We start from the raw sequence: 22,146 nt of genomic DNA on the forward strand, positions 1-22,146 counted from the left end.
GTCTTCAAAGAGCTGAAATTCCATTAAAGGAATTACCGTACACTTGGCTGCATTTGATTTTCTCCTCTCCCTTCTGATTCCCCTAAACGGGAAAGCCCCTTGCTTTCTCTCTCTTTCTCCTCGCGATATCGTCCCCGAGAACGAACTTGACCGGATCAATTTCCTCGGGGCGAATTAACAACGAAATATTCCCGCGACGAACGCTGAGAGATCGTTCGAGATTCGACCGTATTCCGATCGCGAGACCGTACATCTTTCACGTTACGTTGGCTCGTCCGGCCAAGTACGCGCTCGTTCTACTTGTTCGACTTGTTCCACTTGTTCCACTTGTTCCGGTTGTTTTATTCAGGATTTACGCGCGTCGATGAGCATCGCGGCTAAGTAACTTATCGCCGGCAAGCAAACGCGAAGGCGATAAAATAAAACTCGCTCCCGACAAAGCTCCGAGGAAAACGATTTCCAAGATACATCGGGCTCACGTGGCCGGGTCAACTCCATTCGGTAAACCCGGACAAGTACAACCATTTGTCACTTTATACCGGTGTTCGGAACGGTGCTGGCGCGGCAGCGTGAAGGAAGTACTTTTGTAACGGGACGCACTTCGAAATAAAACAATAGCCGCGACGAATTTGCCGGTGACGTTTCCACGATACTTTTGTCGTGTCACCCGGAACTCGATATCCTCCCCGAAATCGCATACAAAACGTATTGTAACGCGGTCGCACTCTGCATTGCACTCCACGTTTGTTTTCTTATTTGTTTATTCGACGGGGCCGGCTTCTGGAATTGTTACCGGCGATGGGGGAGACCTGTGTTTGATCGAACGGTTTCGGAAAAAAATGTTCTGAGAATCTGTCGAGCGCAGAGCGAGGGGGTTCTAAATAAGTTATAGTCTTGTTCGTGTTGCACGAGTTCGAGGAATAATGCACAGAGCGTGGCAACAACGACAGTCCATTTGGTCGTTAGACAAGCCCGTGACCGGTCGCTGAAATATACTTGGCTTCGTTATTCGTGACTCGTGAAACCTTGATGGATCGGCTCGTGATCGATCGTCACGGGAAAAGTATACCCAGAGAAAAGTCGCGAAAGAGAGGACGCGGAGGTGCCTACGGGTTTGGCACAGGAGGTGGAACACGCGGAGAAAGGGGAGGGGAGAAGAGGAGGAGGAGGTGGAGGCACATTTCAAATACGTGATCGATGCGTGCATTCAGCTCGCGCTCGAGACTGCTACGAAAACTTTTTGAGATACATAACGTCTGCAACGAATGCGCGATGGACAGATTTACGAGGCTGCATGCACGCATGAATTTCACCTTATTTACTTGCAACGAAACAACCGAGTTGTTGACGAGATACCTCTTCAAAAAAAGGTATGCTTCCCTCTGTCGAGCGCGCCGCATCGAGAGAGAGCTCGTCCGCGTCCCATGCATTCCGCTATGCATTCCTTTTAACGCGAACGACACGGTTTAATGAATCTCGAAACGGATAAAAATCTTTGGCAAGCGTATTTGGAACGAGGAGACAAGGATATCAGTCGCGGAAAATGATCGCCGGAGATTCAGAACGGACAGGGTTAAACTTTTGGTAACGGTAAAAATTGCCATACTGTTATTCGAAAATTTGTTTTCTGGACATTGTGAAAAGATCAACTGTTGTATGAAAATCTGGGTTGAAGAAATGTCTTGATTTTAGAATTAAAATTGCTCCGAGTCCAAGGGGTTAACTCGAAAATGAAACATTTCTTCGGACCTAGAATATTTCGATTCTCTATGATTTTGAGAAATTTAAACGTTCAGTAATTGATTAAATAACAACATACATATCTAGTAATGTAAAGAATATTTGAAATAATGGTACAGCAATTTTTAGTGGCGGGTCAGACTCTCCACTCGAGTATTAAGGGTTAAATGAGAATAGGCTCCATGTAGCGGGTTGTTTCGCGATGTCCGAGTAATTATAGGAAAAGCGAGCGGCGCATAATGGTCGCGTCGCGCTATCGAAGAAATCTGTGTCCATGCCGAGGGAAATGTTTTCGAATGGATTATATGTGCCAGGTTCGTTTAAATAAAAAAGATGGAAGCACTCAACATGCAAATCAGACTATCCGTTTTGTTAATGCAAATATGTAAATGGCCTGGCCGCCCGGCGTTGTTTACGGCTCGCTGCTGCATTCTGCGGGCGTTCGAGAGAAAAATCGGGAGCGAACGATGATGTACCGGCGGAGAGCCGGTAAAGAGATCGTGAGACCGAATAATCGAGTCTTTTCTTCCTTCGAACCCCCCCTCCTCTTTCGATCGTGTTGTATTAAACGGCCTGAGAATGTCGCGATCGCGCTGGAACATGAAATTTTGTTCCGTTCGCGGGACCGAAGCTTGAAAATAAACGGACACCGTTGCCGTGTAGAATTTCGTCTGATAACAGATGCGCTGCCGAACAGATTGCTAAAATATTTGATATTCCACGGCCAATCAGTCAGTTGATAACGCTGCCGTTCCCCTGCCCGGCACAGACGACTCCAATATTTGCCGACTCTCTAACGTGCTTTCAAAAGAAATACACGGAGAGCAACGTCGTACACTTAGTTGCTCCTTTTGCCGGAATGCAGAAGTTATCTCTCCGAGGAACGTATCCGGCGAAATCTATTTTTCTTTCGCCGCGGAACGGAACTTTCCTCTCGTTCCCGACCGACACAAAGGGAAGGGAACCATAATTCCGCGATTTCCGATCGCGAGGCGCCGCGATCCGCTTCCCCGGAAAATCCGAAACCGAAATCACCGGAGCGCCGCGCATCGATCTCGAAACTTCGCGAGCTTTTTTCATCCGGTGCAGAATAAATGTTGAACTAATAAACCTTATACTGTGCCGTGATCTCGTGGCTCGGAGAAGTTTGTTGAAGATGACAGGAGAAGCTCGTGGAAAACAGACAAAAATACGACGGTACTTCAGAGATGGTTTCTGGTAGGAGAGCGAACGAAAACTGCGAGGCTCGATCGTTGGTTTTTTTGGTGGTCGGGTGGAGGGTTTTCGGAGGTCATTGAAAGGGAGGTTCGGGCAGAAAATGGTAGCGTTTCCGTGGCGTGGGCGGCCGGAACAGTCGAAAGATTCGGCCGTGTGGAAAGACATTCCGGCAAAAGGTCGGCCGCAGAAACGAGCCCCGCTTATACGGAAGCCAGAGGGGAAACCGCGTTAATGAAATTGCCGGGGCAAACATGAACGTAATCCAAAACCGCTGATACAATATTTAATTGAATATTTAATTGAATTCTTAGTGGGCGTAACCGCCGACCCGCTGCCAGTTTTAGCCGGTTTGCTTATTCCGGAAACGTATCGCGGACGTCCTGCTTCCGGTGATACGAGATTATTGCGCCCCTATTACCGGAATCAAGCCGCCATTGCTCGTCAACGTCAGCCTCGTCGAATAAACGGGTCACCCGCACCCACGAAAAACCGCCGACACCGACGAGCATCAGACTCGCCAATTATTTTCTTCGCCGCGATCTAGCGGGCAGCGAAATTATGAAAATAGTGGTACATTTTTAAGAGATCTGTTTGTTAAATCGTTTCGTTCGTTAAACATTTTTTCTCCCCTCTCGCAATCGCCCATGATATCCTCCATATATTTGTTGCGCGCGGAGCTTCATTCCGATTAAATCGACATCGAAAATTTGCCTGTTGACAAATTGCCAATTTTTTCGTCGAGCTCGCAGCAAGAGCCGGAAAAAAAAAGAATTTTTTACACTGCATTTTCGAGCGGGATGACATGTTTATGGGTAGTCGAACAGCGAGTAACGCGGCCTCGAACGACAGTGTATTACCGGAATAAAACATGTTTCGTTGTCGAGGGAAAGAGGTGGCTCGTCGAACGTTCTCTGTTACCCTGTCGTTATTCGGTAGGGTAACGCGAGCTCTAAGAAAAATCAAAGAATATTCTCGAGCTACAAAGAGGATCCGTGCTCGGAACTAATGGGATCGAAGGGTGTACCACGATTTACACAAGACGACAATCTGTCCTCCCCCCCGCACGGCAAACAAACCTGCAACCAACATAGTTTCCTCTTTCGCCGGGTAATGCAGAAATAACAAACCCGTGGCACCGAGACAGTTTATTTTATATCTCGGTTCGCCTTTGAACTATCGCAAGCTCGTTTGTGCTTTCTAAGGAAGCAAAAGGGACGGAAAGGTGACGGGCGAGGAGGAACGAGGGCGGAACGAGTCTCTCTCCGGTCTCACGTTCGAGACCGTTCGCAGCCCTCGTTATGTCAATGTAAATTCGACCGGCTCGAATTGACAGCGGCAGTCGATGGAGTTTAAATTGAATCGAGCGGGCTCCTTCGACGATCAACTCCCCGCTTGTTCTTTGATCTTTCTTTATTAAGAAATTGATTTCCCGGGCAATCTGTTCAAATAACAGATTTATTCCGCAGTTAAACAGAAATCCTTTATGTCTCCATCGTTGGAAAGAAAATGTGACAACCGGGGCCGATAAACGAGAAACATTCCGTATTTATTGTCGCGATATAAAAGAAAATGCTGCTAGGCGATAAAATACAAATTCGGCCGAAATTTCACGAGGCACCGTTCTCGAAAAGAAATTTTGCGTTTGGAGCCGCGGAAGCTCCGGCTCGTATACAAGGTGATTCTGGAAACGTCAATACTTCACGAGATATAGTTCATCTTATTATTATTATTATTTATTATATGTTGTTATTGTATATTGTAATACATGTTGCTTGGTAGGCTTATTATTATGAACCGATAGTTCAGTTTTGTCTTGTCTTGGAAACTGTATACTTACTGTTATACAGCGGATCTTCATGCAAAGTAACAATTTTCCAGCTGCATTGCAACAAACTGGAGTGAAACAGGACTTTATTATCTTTCGTAATATGTTTAATAAGTTAGAAAAATAATTCTTTCCATTTCCCAGGATCACCGTGCACAACGCGGCGACACTTCTGGCAAATTACCGTTTAAAGTAAGAGCGACCTCCGCTATCTCTCTCTCTCTCTGTCGCTCTCTGTTAGAGGAAGCTCGGTCGTCGGACACACGAAATTTATTGGAAAGCCGGGGACGCATTAATACGTCTTAATTGCTGGCAACAAACACGATAATATTAATGGACGCCTTAATGTCCGAGATAGAACGGCCGCGTCGAAGACAAGAACACAGCAGGCACTAAATGAAATTATCGGGGTCTACGTCTTGCCGGCATTCACCCTCGGATCATTCCTTCCTCCGCTATTGGTCTCCGTTCATGGGCCAGTAGAACTGAATATCATCCTCCGAGGCTCAATCTCAATAACAATTATTTCCATTATTAGAAATTTAATAAAGGGTTCGGGGGGGAGTGGGTGCGGACGGAGATTGGGGAGTGGGCGATGGTCTGCGGATCTCCATCGGTTGTCCTTTGAAGGGCGAGTCGTATCGATAGATCAGTCAGGTTTTCCGTAATATCTCGAGGAGGTTCTAAAGAGCGCGCCGAAGGGTTCATTAATAATAGAAGATCGAGAAACGGAAACGATATTGTCGCGGATTTATGAGTTTGTCGGAGGGAGTCGGGAAACCGGGAACGGGGGACTCGTCTGGATCGTGAGCGGGGAATTTAAGAAATCGTAACGGAGACGTGAACTCGGCGTAGCCGAAGAAATTCAAAGTTCAGGGAGCCTGCGAGCGGAAACGGCACGTGAGATAGAATGTAAGAAAATACGCTGACAGATTCATCTGTATTCAGTAAGGTGAAAATCTCGCGATTATGTGCGCGCTGCGTGCTGAGACGGAAAGACGTGACCCACGTTCATCAAAGATTTATCTCGAATATTCCGTCGATTCACCTTTGCAAATGTTCGAAAATAAAGCTGCCTCGAACGCCGGTTCCTCCGAGCGTATTCGATATTCCGCGCGGAGATCCCCGGCCTTCTCTCTGACATAATTGAAAGGAATTTGATCAGACCGTCCGGCCGTGATACGAAATTAAATAGACGAAATACTCATTGTTCGTCGAGCGGATGGACTTTTTTCAAATTTCGTTCCCATTCTTCGGCGATTTTATTACGGTCTGTCGAGGCCTTTGTCGTCAGGCGTCGGTGTCCAGCGGAGCCGCGGAAATTCCGAAAATGTTCCCTCGATTTTTCAAAAAGCCCGGGCAGATATATTGCCTCGATCATGTTGCAATTACTACGTGGTTCGGCGAACCGATGGGAAAGAAAACGAAAAGCTCCGGGGTCTACCACGAAGGGCTGACCACTGGATGAATGGTCCTCTTAATTTCTCCAATAATGGCTCGAGCAGTAGCAAGGGTCGGCTGTTTATCAAGACTGCGATAGCTATATAGGCCGCGAGTCCTTCCACACGAGGTTCCCGCACGAACGCGCGAGCCCTCCTATCGAGTGGAACCAGGAAAATGCGAAAATTATCGAAAAGCCAATGAAAATTCAGACCGAGAGAGCAACCAGTTCTAATTACTTCGCCGACGAGTTCTCTACCGAAATCCTACGATCACGCATTGTTTATAATATTCTTCTAATATCTTCCTCCATCATCTACTCGTAGAAAGTTGATAGTTTAAACCGATTTCGCGGGAGGAAAGGCGACAAACATTTTCGGCAACGGCTTTTTAGTTATTCATTCCGATCCGCGTCCCTCGGCTTAAATCTTCGTAAGCATTTATGCGAACCGTGAAACATAATAATCCTCTTACGATGGCGTGACTTCGTTAAGCATTCAGCGTTCGGCGTTCAGCGGCGAAGCTGAGCGCAAGACGCGGCCGAATGTAAACGACGTCGCTGCTATATCGCCTGGAACAGCGTAGTAGTTTTAATTCACTAAATTTCCAGAGCGGTAAACTCGCGTACATTACCTATACCAATCTGACAGTGGATCGATCGATCTACGTCACAACGGTATTTGAAATATTCCGGCAATTATCCGGGCATGGTGAACGCGGTTGAAAGACGGCTGGAAAATCGGGGCGATCGCGCGCACGGCCATCTCCTCAGGGCTATTGTTTCATTGGCATTGCAGATGACAAATCGCGAGCAGCATACAGTGAAGTCCGAGATCACAGTAAACACAGGTTGCGGCGCGCCATTAGCTGGTTAGAGAGGGATTCCGTGTTGCTCCATTCTAATCAACCGACGCCGGCATCGGCAAGCATCGGTGGCGTCGCCGGCGCGCCAATCAATTGCACACCCTGAAATATCCCTAGTGGCACCCTCCATCGCCCTTCGTGCTCTCATTCCGTCTACTCTTCCTTTATCTCTCCTGCCCTCTCCCCTCCGCTCACTCCCTCCTGTTCACCCCCCGCCGCCTCCCCTTTCCCTCCCTTGCGGCACTGTTTTACCCCCCAGAGGATTAGCTAATGGTCCATCCGCTGTTTTATCGGACAGATTCGCACCGCTCCAGGGCTGAAGGACGTGAAACGTCCTGTGAAAGGACATGAAACGAACGGAAAATCCGAGCTACCGTACGCGTCGACGGACCCTTTGCTCTCTCCACCCTTTCTCGCTTCGCACCGCTCACGGTTTTTTCAACAATCTCACCGTCTTGCCCATTCTCCTTCCGGTTTCTCGAGTTGCACCAATTTCACCAGATTTCTTAGGGTACGGATTTAGTGGAGCGGTGAAGATCGCGGTATCATCGAAATAATAATTAAGGGGTAGATTCGTTTCCACGATTCCATGTTTCCAGGTTGTCAGCAGTGAAAAGCGCTGGATAAAAGATTAATCAAGGCCGCAATCGCCCTCAAAAGTACTATTTTTAATTTACGAGGCGTAGTTTGTATTATTCGACAGCATGTAGCTGTCGCAGCTTTATGAAACTAGCTACAGTTACTCGGACGCTCTAAAAAAGACGATAACTTTTTTAATATTGTACTATACGAGCAGGCAAGCTAAACTAGGGCAATTAGTTTACTACAGGATGTGGACATTTCTTTTTCAAAAATAGCAATTGATCGGAATTGTCGAAAAAACATACTAAAAGTTGCATTTTATGTTTTGTAGGTTTGTGTCAATTATACAGGGTGCCTCAGCTGAAGGAGGTCACCTAAATATCTCCTTTATTTTTGATGGCACAAGAAAAATATTTATGGCATAATTTAAATGGTATCGAAGGAGGAATATCATAGGAGAACAATTTTTTGCCCGGTCATTTTTTCAGTTTTTTCAAGGTACATTTAGAAAATATCATATATTTTGGTCAGATTTGATATACATGTTCTCTATATTAGAAAAAATTAACGAGTATCATTTTTACCATTTTTGATCGTTTATAACTCGCAAACCAATCAACCAATTTCTATGAAATTTTTGGGGCGTATATAATCTCGCCAATGTTGCACTGTCCAAGAGAATAATACAAGTAGAACGAACTTATTCGACGGAACAAAAGTTGAAGTACGAAGATCTACCTTGAAAATTGTATTGAAGTAAATTGGTGTACGAAGGAACAAAAACTTGACCGGCCGATAAAATTGACCGACACGTCGTCGCTGCTTGTGTATTCTATCGGCGTGTCGCTCGGCTCATTGAAAGGGAAGAAAAGAGGGAGCGGAGCAGACGGAAAGAGAGATAGCCAGGTGGACGGAAGAAGCGAAGGCGGAGGGCGAGATTTCAATGGCAAGCAAATAGCACGAAGCGTGGCCAATGGGCTCTCCCTTTGATTAAATGCAAATTATGCGGGAAACGCGATTAGTACGACCGACACTCTGGCTGCAATCTTCAATCGTTCTACCTATGGCCTCTGTGCGCTTCTTTCTGTGTACGATGTGAATTTAAAACAGCCGAGCAAGAAAGCGTTTAGGTTACAACGTGTACAGTGTATGTGTGTACAGGCATGCGCTGTACACTGCGACAAAACAATGAATTTTCTGTCAAAACCGAAGAGCTTTCGATGGAAATGAGATAGAAAGTAAAACATTGTAGAATATGTCGAATTGTAGCGATGATTAAAATTTTCGGCATTTACAGCATTCAGAAATGCGAGGTGAAACGATATCTTTTTGGTCGAAGAAACTCGCCGTATTAATTCGGTCGCTTTTAATAAGGATAAAAGGAATTTCCTGTTTGTTCTCGGCCAATAATGTAACGGTTTGCGAGAGTTTGCATAAAAACCCGGTAATCCAATTAACAAACATGAAACCCGCGCGAGATTTCGGTACGACACGCGATAGCCTCAGAAACGGAAATATTTATTCAATACATTTCGCAGCGATAAGTAAATTTGAAGAACTTGATAAAATTCCCGAAACAAGGAGCGCGGCGTGGTTTAATTCCGAGAGCTAAAACAGTGCGCTCTGTTTCGCGTCGGTTCGTTCCGCTTCGTTCCGCGCCGCGCCGCGACGAGAGCAATCGCGACCGGGGAATATTTACGCGTTGTGTTTCTAACAAGACAATATGTTTGCCAAACGCTTCGCTTTAATTACGCCTTTTCCATCAATCCACTCGTCGCGAAATATTTGTATTAAAATATTTACAGACAAACACGCCTCGCTCCCGACGTGGATTTTATTATATACGGCGCAAACGACGATCTATATTGCACAAGTGTTTGTACGGCTGTATTCGACGAATGTAGCATTCAATTTAAATCTCTCGTCGTGCGACACTGGCTGCGAACCGCTCGGCGTTTAATTTTTCACCGCGATAATCGACGAAAAAACATTTCCCTTCGGATCGCTCGATGAACTCGGATCACCATATGTTTTCCGAAAGGATCAACTCGCATTTTCATTCGGTCCTGTAACACCGTTTTTGATTCGGAGGATCGGTTTTCGAGTTGTTGCTCGTTCGAACAGGTATTTGCATAAAGCGCGGGGGTCGCCGATATTATTTTTCCGACACCGTGTACGTGCCTGTTGCGCGAGGCTATCGATCGCGCGTGTCGAACTTGACTCGCCAGAAAACGCCTAATCTGATTAGCGTCGCGGCGTCGCCGAGGGCGAAGACCGAGGAGCGAAGAGGAAACCTCGGCGTACGAAGAAAGACAGAATCGAGAGGAGAGCTAGAAAAATTGCGGAAATTGCTAGAGCCTCGCTAGACTTAAATTAATTCGCTCGGACGGACGAGCAGTCTACCTGGGGTTTATATTGGCACAATCCCCCTTTTTACTCCTCCTCCTCCTTATCCCTCCCTTCGTATCCCTCGGTTCTCCGTTCGTCTCTCCCGTTTTCGCGTTCCACCAAGTGTTTCTGCGAGTGCTGACTGACAAGGTTTCGCCATTTCCGTGACGCATCCGGTAACGAACTTCGACCTCCATAACTGGCGAAACACTTTACGCCGTTCCCGTAAGGGATTCGAACCGTTTCCCTTTTTATCATTTTATATTTTTCATTCGCCTTCTTCGCGCGGAACGGATGGCTTTCTGCTCGGTCTCGATACTTTCTCCCCCCCCCCCCCCCCCCGCTTCCGAATCTTTCTTAATGTGTTTACGGGATTTCTTGGCTCGGCAAGATAACTGAGAGGTCGCCGACCCTCAGACGCGAAAATAAATCGCTTCGTTAACGTCACGAATTACTCTAACAATATTTCACACAAGTTTTCGCTTCGGACCGGAGACTCGAGCAAAGCTGTTCATTAATTATTTAAATGGAACGAGATATTTCAACCCTACATTGACTTTTGCGCCAATAGTTTCATTGATTCCTATTATAGTCGGCAATTGGATTGTTTCTCGAATACGTCCTTCGCGATAAAGTAGTACGAGTAAACGAATGCGCGAACATTCGTATTCCTCGTCGACGAGGTGTTTCATGGAAAACTGCAAGGGTTGAAGTCGAGGATGTACTTGCGGATGGAGACTGAGTGAATTATCAGGCGCGGCGCAGGGAATATAATTTCGAAGGTAGCGAATCGATCAGAGGGCGGTCGACATTGGGAAAAGTGGTGAACGGACGCTCGGCCCAGCAATTAAAGTTACGTTCAGCCGCGCGGAACACGTGGAAACGTGGCTCCGACGGAGTAGTAATTCAATTAACACGGTCTGTCGGCGGCAAAACATATTTCCTTGTTCGGAAAGACGCGAGCGAACGAGAGAGAGACGGAGAGAAGGGAAGAAACGGGAAAGATTGGATGAAGGACAGGGATAGGATGAAAATCGCGTAGACGCGGAATCGAATCGAATCGAATTGAATCGGGTCACGGGTGTGCCGGTAAGTTTCGCTCGAGTGCGATAATTTGCCCATAAATCATTTAATTGCAAACTCCATCGGTACAGCGGCGGGTATGGGACGCGGAACTTATTGGGACGCGTTTCCCTGGCTCGCGCCTTCGGCTAGCTCTCCTCAGAAGCTCGCTCGTAAGATAACAGGACCGGGTTAATTGTTTGAAACTTAGCGCTTCGCCCCGCGGGGCGTACTCACTATTTACTGTACATAATTAATTTATACTCGTGCGCGGGCGCTGCGTGTTGTAATTGCGTGATATTACGCCAGCCGGAGCCAAGAAAAGACGGAGAAGAAAGGCGAACAGAGAGAACGAGAGACACAGTTGGGGGAAAGGGAATGGCTGGGGAACCGTGCAGCACACACATTCGGTTAACAATTGAATCATTGCTGTTAATGAACCTTCTGTCGGTGGGCTGCAGGCTCTGTTTCTTTCGGTGAATCGAGGGCGCGGGTTTCGCCAGCTGAATAGGCCAGCTTCGTATCTAGAAACTCGCGGATGAATTACTCGACGAATATACAATGGCCGACGCGCCGGAAACTGCGTTCGCCTTTGTTAAAAATGTTTCCGAGCCCATGAATCGTTTCAACGACAATGTTAAATGATCGAGACGCACGACTATCGACACGGACTAACAGAAGACCACGCTCGCGTCGGATAACTTGACTAGTTTAAAGCTAGCACAGTGGAATTAGCCGGTATCGAATCAGACATGGAGACTAGGCTCGCGTTGAACCACAAACGACGTGGTAAATATCCGATCAGATAAGTGGAATAGGTCGGGATCAAGGCAGACAAGTACGATAAACCGTTCGGGGCTAACCTCTTCCGCAACGAATCGTTTGAAATGAGTGATTCTGGCTTACGAGGTTAGTTATACACCACAGAACTTCGTCAAACGGCGGTCCAATGAAACAGGGAAGAAAACAATTGGGAAAGTGTTCAGAAAAACAACGACTGCTTTCGTTAAAATTAAATTAAATGTACACCGTAGAGAAGAGCAAGTAGAAAAGATTATCAAACATGAGCTTAGGTCGGGATCAATTCAGATAAGTACCTTCTTCGGCAACGAAGCGGTTATATTGTCGAATTAGTTATACACTTTCATCAAAATTAAATTAAATGTACAATGTAAAGAAGAGCAAGTAGAAAAGATGTACAGAGGTTAAAAGAATAGGAACGTTAATAAATTACTTTTAACTTCTTGAACTGATCGAAGACTGCAGGAGTCGTCTGTCTGGCGAAATCGCGGAAGATTCGCCGACGCCCTATTTCGCCGGCGCAATATCGAGGATCGTTTTTGAGGGACGTGTCGCACCTCGTCGGATCTTCCATATCCGAAATTTCGAAAGTTTTTTTGCCGGAGCGCGAGGTTCTTTTTCGACCGAAGGAGGTAAACTTCTGACATAAGTTTTCTTAACCGAGTGACGGTAGTTTCACCGGCAGATAAGACGCTCCTCATAACCGCACCGAGATTTCACGAGCTAAAACTTTTTCCTCGAGAGCAAATCCGTCGACGTACTCGGTCCGCGTCCTCGTCTCTCCGTTCGCAGTCGTATCCGCGTTCGTGGCCACGGCCATCAGAAGAAGTCCAAGTTTCGGGGACAGCCGCCGCTCCGCGCCGCGCTGGTTCGATTGAATGGATTATTCGAGCTTGCAACCGGGCAGCTTTTGTGCGGGCGGCAGCTGCACACGTTCCTCGATTATCGAACCGGCTATTCGCGAATCGAAAACAATCGGAATCGGCCGACACAGCCTCGACACAAATATATTTCTTTATCGTCCCTTCGCGAAATTTTCGGAAAACAATAAACGGTCTCTCGGAAAACAGCTCTCGAGATTAACGAATTTATGTATGCTTTTAAGGCGGTTCGATCTTCTAGTTCGAATTCGCCGCGAGTGTCGAGCATTCAGTTTCACTTTCGCCGAGCGACGCTTTCCAACCAAATTCTCCTGCCTTTAATACCGACGCTGACGCCGGGCATATTTACTGTGCGAATAACTTCCTAAAGTGACTGTATAGTTATGGCAGGTAGTTAAAAAGTTTTTCTTCCAGAAATAAATCCAGAAAGTTTTTCGCGCCGCTAGTTCTCGAGAATGTCTACTTTCCTCCTGGACCCTTCTTTCACGGAAATTTAGCGACGATTGTTCCACTCCGTCCACCCCCCCCCGGTTTTTCTTAATAAAAGTAAACTCTTTCGCTTTCCGTAGATCACGGTTATAGGCTGTAATTATAAAGAACGATTTCCGTGTTAACGGCGCCCGCATTATCCGACAGCTGGAGATACGCTGCAAACGTTTCTACGTGGTATTTCTCCGGTGTTTCCCCGGGAAAATTTGCCGACGCGAAGAGAAAAGATCTGTGTAAACCGATGATAACAGATAATATTTGAGCGGAGCAATCGGGCGAACTCTACACGGGCCCTGGAAACTTCAAACTTTGCTTCATTAACGAGCCTCGCCTATTAAATACATAATTTCCATCCTATCTTCTTAGCGGGTACTTACAATTAGTTGGGAATAAAGAAACGTTCTTGGAGGTTGTTCGCGAGAGTCGAGTGCAGAAGAAGGGTCGGCGGAAAATCGATAGTTCCGAATAGGAAGCTCTCCTCTCGGCCGGATTAAAAAGAATCGGGAAATTCGGGAATGTACCGCGATCCGAGGCGGCATTAAAAGATTTAATTCTCGAGACGGTTCGTTGTTGCGTCGCGTTAGCCTTTAACAAAGCTGTAGCAGTGCGGCCGGGCTGAAACTTGCGCGCAAACAGGATTGGAAGAGTTTGAATAACAGGCGTACCGTGAAACTTAATATTTTGAATAACAAGCACGGATTCTGTTTCCTCCGGCAGTTTGAGAAAAAGATTCTATGTTCTTTGTCTGGCCGGGTATTCGTTAACGTTCCGTTGCCGAGCTAAGAGTCCGAGTTTTCTTCTGAATTAAGTAATTTCTATACCTGCCTCGAACTACTCTGTTTTTAACTCCAATTTCCTTCGAATTTTTATACGGCAATATACATAGAAAATCACCGAGCGAACTCCGACGGAACGATTCTTCTCCCCGATGGATAAAATCAAATTACCCCGGTCAACCTTTTTAACTACAACAAAATCATTGTAACGAGGAAATTAAATCAGAAATAGGTCAGCTGCATAAATACACAAGGTAATTATGGATTCATCTTATTACGGATTTAGCGATCGTAAAGACCTGGTTGATGAAACATTCACAAGATCTTTTCGTGCTGACCGTTGCTTCGATTTATTTACCGAGAAAATTCCATTACCAAGCCCGGGGAACGTAAAATGAAACTCGCAAACAGATTCTCGCGCGAAAAAGGAAGCAGCACATTTTAGCGCAATGTATCATTGTCTAGATTGTACTATTTTTAGTATATATTTTTAATTTTGTTTTCTCTCTCAAGAGAGAGAGAAAATAACAGCCAATTTTTTTACGATTTAGAATAAATTTTATGACATTTTGTTGCGATTGTTCAGGCAACTTAATGATCCCATGCTCGTAGAATTTCTGTTTTATATTAGCAGAAAATGGAGACTAGAATAATTCCATTCTATAATATATTAATCTTTTTCTTTGTACGAATATTAAATGTGCAGTATTTGATTACGCAGCATTTGATTGAATATTTCGAATAATGATACAGCAATTTTTAGTGGCACCTCAGATTTTTTTACCATTTATAATAAGAGTTATGACATTTTGTTGCGATTTTTCAAGCAACTCAAAGGTCCCATTCTCGTAGAATTTCTGTTTTATATTAGCAGAAAATTGAGACTAGAATAATTCCGTTCCAAAATATATTCATTTTTTTTTGTGTACGAATATTAAATTTGCAGTATTTAATTGTGCAACATTTGATTGAATATTTCGAATAATGATGCAGCAATTTTTGGTGGCACCTCAGAGTGACTGCACTCGCATACATCACCGAGAACGAAAAGTTATCGGTGCCGATTACGGTATAATTTTGAACGGAACACGGTTCGCGTCGTATTTCACGCGACGGAAAGCGGAAGTGCACCGCGGCGCATCTTGCAGACAGGAAGAAGAGGCTCCCGGATGCATCGAGCACGAAGACTGCATTACATTACGCGCTAGTACGCAATAATGGTTTAGTAACGCGCGTTCTTGAGAAGTCGAAGCATCATGCCCCATCCCCGTGAAAAGAAACGACCAGACTTCCCGCGAGGAAAATGTACTTAAAAAGTTTCCGCGTCTCGTTTATTAAAAATGAATTAACCCCGGCCTCCTGCGGGGGATGAATTTGTTCAAACTTCTTTCGAAAGCTCCCCCAGCCGACTTTTAATTACCACGATATCATGATGAAGCGAGTTACGTCGATGGCTCATTTTGATAAACTGCCGAACAAATTTTGTAAGGGATTTTCTCTCTCTCTCTCTTCTACAGGGCAGTATTCGTAGTACAAGAGGAGATTATTCCAGTAGGGAATGAACAATAAAATTTCTTTATACGAGGTCTTATTTTCGATGAGAAAAAGGGGCTGGATTGGCTAACGTGTCTGACTATGGCTCGCCGTTTCTACTGCGCGTATACAGAGCGAGCGCGGCTTGGTAATTTTTAATGCCTCGCTCGTTTTCGACGATGGGAACAACTGTGAAATGGATCGTGGAGAAAGAACAGTTGTTTCGAAATCGAATGAAATAAAAAAAATTAAACCGACTTCGTAAAAACACACAAAAAAGTATGAAATAATTTCCATTTAATTTATGTGAATACACACGAACTTAAATACGATACAATCTTCTCGGAGGCGGCGCAGAAATTAAAAATTTTCTAAATGATAGATGTTGCTGATTATGATTTCATTGGAATATGATGGACTTGGAAATCAGTAGGTGGGAAGAGAAGATACATTAATATGTGAAAGCATGTAGAAGAATTGAAGGATTTTCGTAAATTCCAGTGTCGAAAATTTTCAATTTTGCGCCGCCTCTGAAAAGATTGTATTGTATTTAAGTTCGTGTGTATTCACATAAATTAAATGGAAATTATTTCATACTTTTCAGTGCGTTTTTTCGAAGTCGGTTTAATTTTTTTTTATAAAATCTTTTTTATTCCACACTTTTTAGTGGAACGAGCAGAATTTGTAGAACACCGTAGGACGGTTTTTCGGTCTTATTGGTTATTTGCAGTAAAAACCGCAAAGAATGAAAAATGCAGAATTTGTTTTCAACGGACCAATCGGAAGACACACCCTACAAAATGTAGAAGGTTTCGTTCCCATTGGAAAAAAAAAAATTGCGTAACCTCCTCCTTTTTCGAAGTCGGTTAAAAAGTGGTTCCACGCCCTAATGACAGCACCAAAATGCAAAATAAAAATATTCTGCATCGATTGGAGGAAGCAGTAGTTAAATAAAAATTCATTTCATGACAATATTCTTAGATCTTTTACATTTCAACCAATTTAATTAATTTCTTCGTAAACGCACAACAATCCACAGTCTAACGATAAGCAATAAATATTCGACTATGAAAGGTGAATCGCTTTGATCGATTGTTCGAGGTGGGATCTTGCAGTGTTCTTGTTAATATATAGGAAGTTGTGTAAGTTGTTCGCGGGCGATTATAGGATTCGCAAACGAGAGTCGAATCAAAGTTGAAACGCCACTTGAACACGCGAACGCTAGCGCGAACGGGATCGGGATTCTGGAGAGGGGGTCGGGGGCGGGAACGGGAACAGAAACGCGAATTGGAACGGGAATGGGAAGGGGGACGGGAACGGGAACAGCTTAATGAGGGAGGCTGCAGAGGGCACGAGTGCGATTCTTCCCGCGATGAGCCGATCGAGCGAGGGAACGCGAGAGAACGAGAGCGAGCCGAAAGTCGTCCATTTAACCAATTCGAGGTGGGGAGAGAGAGGAGGGCCGCGTTTCCCAATGCATCGCAAAGGACACTTTATTATTCCGTAGGAAGGAAGGAAGGAAGGACCCTTTTCGAACAGTTGACTCCGTCGGGTTTCTTCTCTTCTTCGTTTCTCCTCCTCCCTTTCTCTCTCTCTCTTTTCATCGTTGGCCCGTTCTCCTCGTCGATCGCGGATCTCCGGCTCGTCCAGGCTAACGAGATACATCGATTCAATTCAAGAATGAACTTTCTTCGAGGAGATTCGTCAGGCGTGATTAAAGCAGAGAATTACAGGGTGCACGCGATAAGAAAATTTAATTCTTCATTAAGCACCGCTGTTTCTTCCCGGACAGTTAATTATCGTCCGTTCGGAATAATTGGGTTGCCGGGAACACCGTGTAAGTTATAACGAGACCTACTCGATCGGATCCGTTATAATTCAACGGGGTTAGAAAACCAATAGCCTGCGCGCAAAGCTTGCAATTACCGTCTCGAATAATTATCGTTACGCGCCAGCTTCCACGGAAGAAGAGCTTCCTTAAAAATCATTCCCGGAGATAGGTATTATCTTTGAAAAAGCCGAGGCTATTAGGTCGCGAAAATAATTGAAAGGTGAACGAGGTTTCGCGAGTATCTATACACGATTTTCGTCGGAAGACGAGTTCCTCACTCGAGTTCCATTATCTCTGTCCGCCTGATTGGGCCGTCCCGAAACGAGTACACATCGAGGCACACGAACGATGTCGCCATTGTGGCGCATCGAGAGTTACTATTCCCAGCTATTCCGAGTATAAATTCTTGCAAGAAATTCCACGGAGATTCATTATTCCTCTGTGCAAAAACGTCAGAAGGAGGCGAGCTCGCGGTGCCCATCGAAGATAATTGAGTATTATTGGAATTTATGCCATGCTTGCGGAATTTTCGCGAGGAATTCTAAACGTTCTATGAACACGAATCTCCCGTCCCGTGCCGGAGCTCGTTACATGCATTTATTTACGCGCGTATACTTGCACGAGATTTAATATTATATTTCGACAATGCCGGGGAGCAAGGAAAATCTTCAATCGAATTTTTACACGGGATAATTCAAATAATAATCGTAAGATCGGCTATCGAAACTTCGAATCTTTCGATTCTCGTTAGCGATCGATTGTCCGTCGGCCGATCGAAAATATCTTTCGACTTTTATCGCTTTTTTCCAAACGAGTTTCCGAAACTCGAAATTTTTCCTCGGAGCTAAATCCAGTTTTACTGCTTCGCCCGAATTACATCGAAAGAGATTGACGAAGTTTTCGGAGGACTCATTAACTAAATCACGAGGAAGTTTCATCGGGCGCGGCCCGCTTAAAGCAGAAAATGTCATCGGTCGAATTCCTGAGCGACTCGCAGCCGCGGATACAAGGTTCTCGGCTACGGAAACACTCGGCGCGGCCAATAATTTGACAATGTAGCGTGTTCGTGGGACAGTTTCGAGGCCGAACGCGAAAGTTTCGTAAAACTTACCCGGCCGAGTGGACTGACAAGGACTTTGCTCCCTCTCTCTCTCTCTCTCTCTCTCGCTCTCTTTCTCTCAGGTCCTATTCAAACAACTTTCGTTTGTCGATTCGCTGCAACACGATTGGTCACAAATGGCATAAACCCGACTGGTTGACTGCAACTTAACACATCGCCGGTACGGTTTGCCGGATGGATTAACCCGGAGGGTTTGTCGAGAAAGTTCTTAATGTCGTAATGAAAACAGAGGGGTCGCTTTCGTGCTGGCAGGATAGACGCGAAACCGAGGGGATGGATAACTGAAAAAGTCAAGCAACACGACCATCCTATTCTCTCTTCGTTCTTCCTCGATTCCACTTGATCCGGTGATAAAAACTGGAGCCCATTCATACCGAATACCCACCAGCCGATGTTAACCCCTCGCACTATCATTTATTTTAAAGCTACACGGATTAAAACTGTTTTATCATTCATCATTTGTTATTCACGCTATACCTGCCACCGTCGGTCAATTGATCGGTTCTATTTTCACTGGAGACGATTTTCACACTTCTTTGTTCAAGTATACGCTTGTATAATGAAAATCGTGGGAAATCTAAATAAATCTAAATAAATTAAACAGCCAAGTTCTCGCACTATGTACCTCCTTTTACACGAAACAACTTAGCCGTTTTTTAGAGGCTTATAACTCGTCACTGGAGGCAGATGTAGAGATGTAATTTCGTACACTTGTTAAATGCTATCATGTCTCAATATTGACAAAACATTAATCTTCCAACATTAGTAGGTTCCGAGATATAGGACCTCAAAAATCGCTTTTGTCACTGACTGACTGACTGACTGACAGATCATCAAAACCTTTTGGGTACTTCCCATTGACCTACAAGCTTGAAATTTGGTACATAGGTCCACCATGACAAACACTCAAAGGAATAATTATCAAAGTTTAAAATTTTACGTTACTTTTTAATCGAATGGCCATAAAAGGTGTTAGGTAGCGGACAAGTTTGAATAATCCAGCCCTCCATGCAACTCTCTAAAAATTAAATAGCGTTCTTTTAAACTAATTTTTACAAACGCTTTTTTCAGTATTGCAAGAGGTATTTCTAAGCTAACGAACTTGGCCGTATTTTGTTTGATCTCACAACTTTTTACGGCCATAGGAACTTGGCTCCTCTTTGCAGGATTTGTTTTCGTTGGTATTCTTTACAATTACAGTGATTAAAACTTCCATATCCTTTATCTTAAATATTGATCACAAACGAATCAAGTTTTATTTCATTTAAAAAGAAAGGCGTAACTTTCATATTTGCTAGACTTGGTTTCAAGCATAATGGTTTCGCTCCGAAGAGTTTCACTTTGGGAAATTTTATCGGCAAATAGAACGACTTTGTACACGCTGTCCTAAAATCTTCGGGACGGCCGGAGTTGACAATGCAGCGGGGACGCAATCCCACCCCGCTAAGGATGCCCATGAAATAATAAAGGCTCGAAGCAAGCCGGTGGCCCCCGAAATATTGATAAAGTCGTAAAGTGTAAAGCAGCTTGCGTCAAAGTTCTGTGGGATAAAAGAATGAAAATAAACGTAGTGGGGGGGGGGAGGTTCGGAAACGCGGATTCCGGGCCTTCGCTCTACTTAGCGGGGTGTTAATATTTCCTGGTCATTACTTTTTTAAGGAAAGTTAAAAGCATCCCTGATTTATTAACCGAGCGTTGCGGTTTATTCCTGGCGCCAATAATGTAACGAGCTTGATCGGTCCCGAAGACAAGAGAGCACGCGAAACTTTGAGCACGTCCGGAAATCATAAAATCGTGATTGGAACGGTCGCTTTGCCAAAAAATTAACTTAATTTTCACCACCGGGTCGCCACTATACAGGGTGGTCCATCTAAATGTCGCCTTTGTTTGGGATGACTAGATTGCTGATTTTTATGCATTTATGAAGAAATTGACTGGGCGAAACACAAACAGTAAAAAATTATAAAAATCGAGGAGTATTGTTTTGATCTTATCAATGTAAAAACTCTACCAAGGGTGAAGTGAATTTTTATTTCGCCCACAATCGTTGCAAGGTTTATTTTGCATAAAGCTCCGCAGTCTTGTGATGACACAACAAATGTTTCTAATGCAATGTAAATAGTATCACAAGGTGAATGCTTTGCAAAAATATTATTGTTCTCTCAAGGTCATTTTTTCCGGAGTTTTCAAGGTCGCCGATATTTTATTTTAAAGATACGGCAACACCATTCAATCCCATTATTAGTAATGATGTTTAAATTAATTCTTGTACGAACAACCGCGGAATTTGTGACACCATAGTCTCGATACATAAATTAATAATGAACGTTCTCAAAATTATACAAATTAAAATGAGGATGCATTAATGCACTGTATTAATTCTCGTGAAATGGTATACGTGTACTTAAAACGACACGCAGTGAAGTAGGTGTATGTTTAATACACGTTGAAAACCACTCGCATGACGGTGTTCTGTTTCGAGCGACTCGCAGGTCGGAAAAAATACTGGCTCGATAAAGCGGTGACAAAATATCGGGAAACGCGATCGGAGGCGGCACATGAGAAAAACGGTGCCAGCCGGGCTTATCATCGGGTCGCAGAGGCGAAGAAGGATTAAATCATTGCTGCAACATGTGTCATCTATTGTGTTTGTCGGCTCGGGCTGCAGAACGATGGCATATGGGGGCGTCGACTCGCGAACTCGTGAACGGATCGTCTTGCCCGCCGTCGCTCGACAAACGTTTCGGGATCGTTTTCACCCCAGGGTGCCTGTAAATCTTCTCACCATAAACACATCGGCGAGCTTCGGGCACGGAGCGCATAAATTGGGGACGTCGCTTGGCAGATCAACCGCGGCGATAACCTCTCGACAGTCTGTCCCGCGTTCGTGCCGCTATTTGCATAAATTTTACAAAAAAATTGCGATCCACCCTCCGCCGATGGAGAGCGCGTCGGCTGTTTTTCAAGAATATTTTAAAATGCAACGACGGAAGGGTAGAGCGCCGGTGTTTTGCGAAGAAACGATCACGTCGATGTGGCTTTTCCACCTCGAATTTTTTCCCGCGCGCCGATCGAAATTACAGCTTTTCGAAAATTCGCTCGCGGTTTCTGTAATTGAATTCTTTCAATTTCTGTGTTATAGGATATCCTGGCGGAGCGGGATCGTGACCGATTTCTCAAGGTGTTCTCCGCGCGGATCCACAGAGACGGAAAGGTGAGTCGCCGAAAAGTAATCTCTAGTGGAAAAACAAATTGAAAGGTTGAAACGTGCCGCGCGTAGATTAGACCAACCTAACCGGTTACTCTCTCGCGACCCCTTCGCTAGCTCACCCCATCGCATCGTCCGTCCGTACACGGGCAAATACGTCGAATGAAAGGACACGTGACATCGAAAACCATGAATAGTTAGGGACGAACCCTTTCGTTGAATCAATAGTCATTCTGCCACGGTCCCACGAAGATGGACGTAACGGCGGGACCGGTGCTCGAGTGCCCGCACTCGATCGAGTTTGTCGATACACTCGGGCTACTTTCAATCGAGTTATTCATTATTATTGTTACACCGCGGCGCGAGCGAGGGATCCATCCAGCAATTT

The 22,146-nt window shown here is 44.9% G+C and overlaps 1 protein-coding gene across 2 annotated transcripts in view; it reads left to right on the top strand.

Moving 5' to 3' along the window:
* LOC143213458 (CUGBP Elav-like family member 1-A) overlaps window positions 1–22,146 on the top strand; it is a 455,043-nt gene that overhangs the window by 55,053 nt on the left and 377,844 nt on the right. For both annotated transcript variants that reach the window (XM_076433332.1, XM_076433335.1), the window contains exon 3: window positions 21,693–21,764. The gene's annotated coding sequence lies outside the window, so the exon portion shown is untranslated. The remainder of the gene's footprint in view (window positions 1–21,692; window positions 21,765–22,146) is intronic.

The sequence above is a fragment of the Lasioglossum baleicum genome, chromosome 11 (assembly GCF_051020765.1).
Source record: "Lasioglossum baleicum chromosome 11, iyLasBale1, whole genome shotgun sequence".
NCBI lineage: Eukaryota > Metazoa > Arthropoda > Insecta > Hymenoptera > Halictidae > Lasioglossum > Lasioglossum baleicum.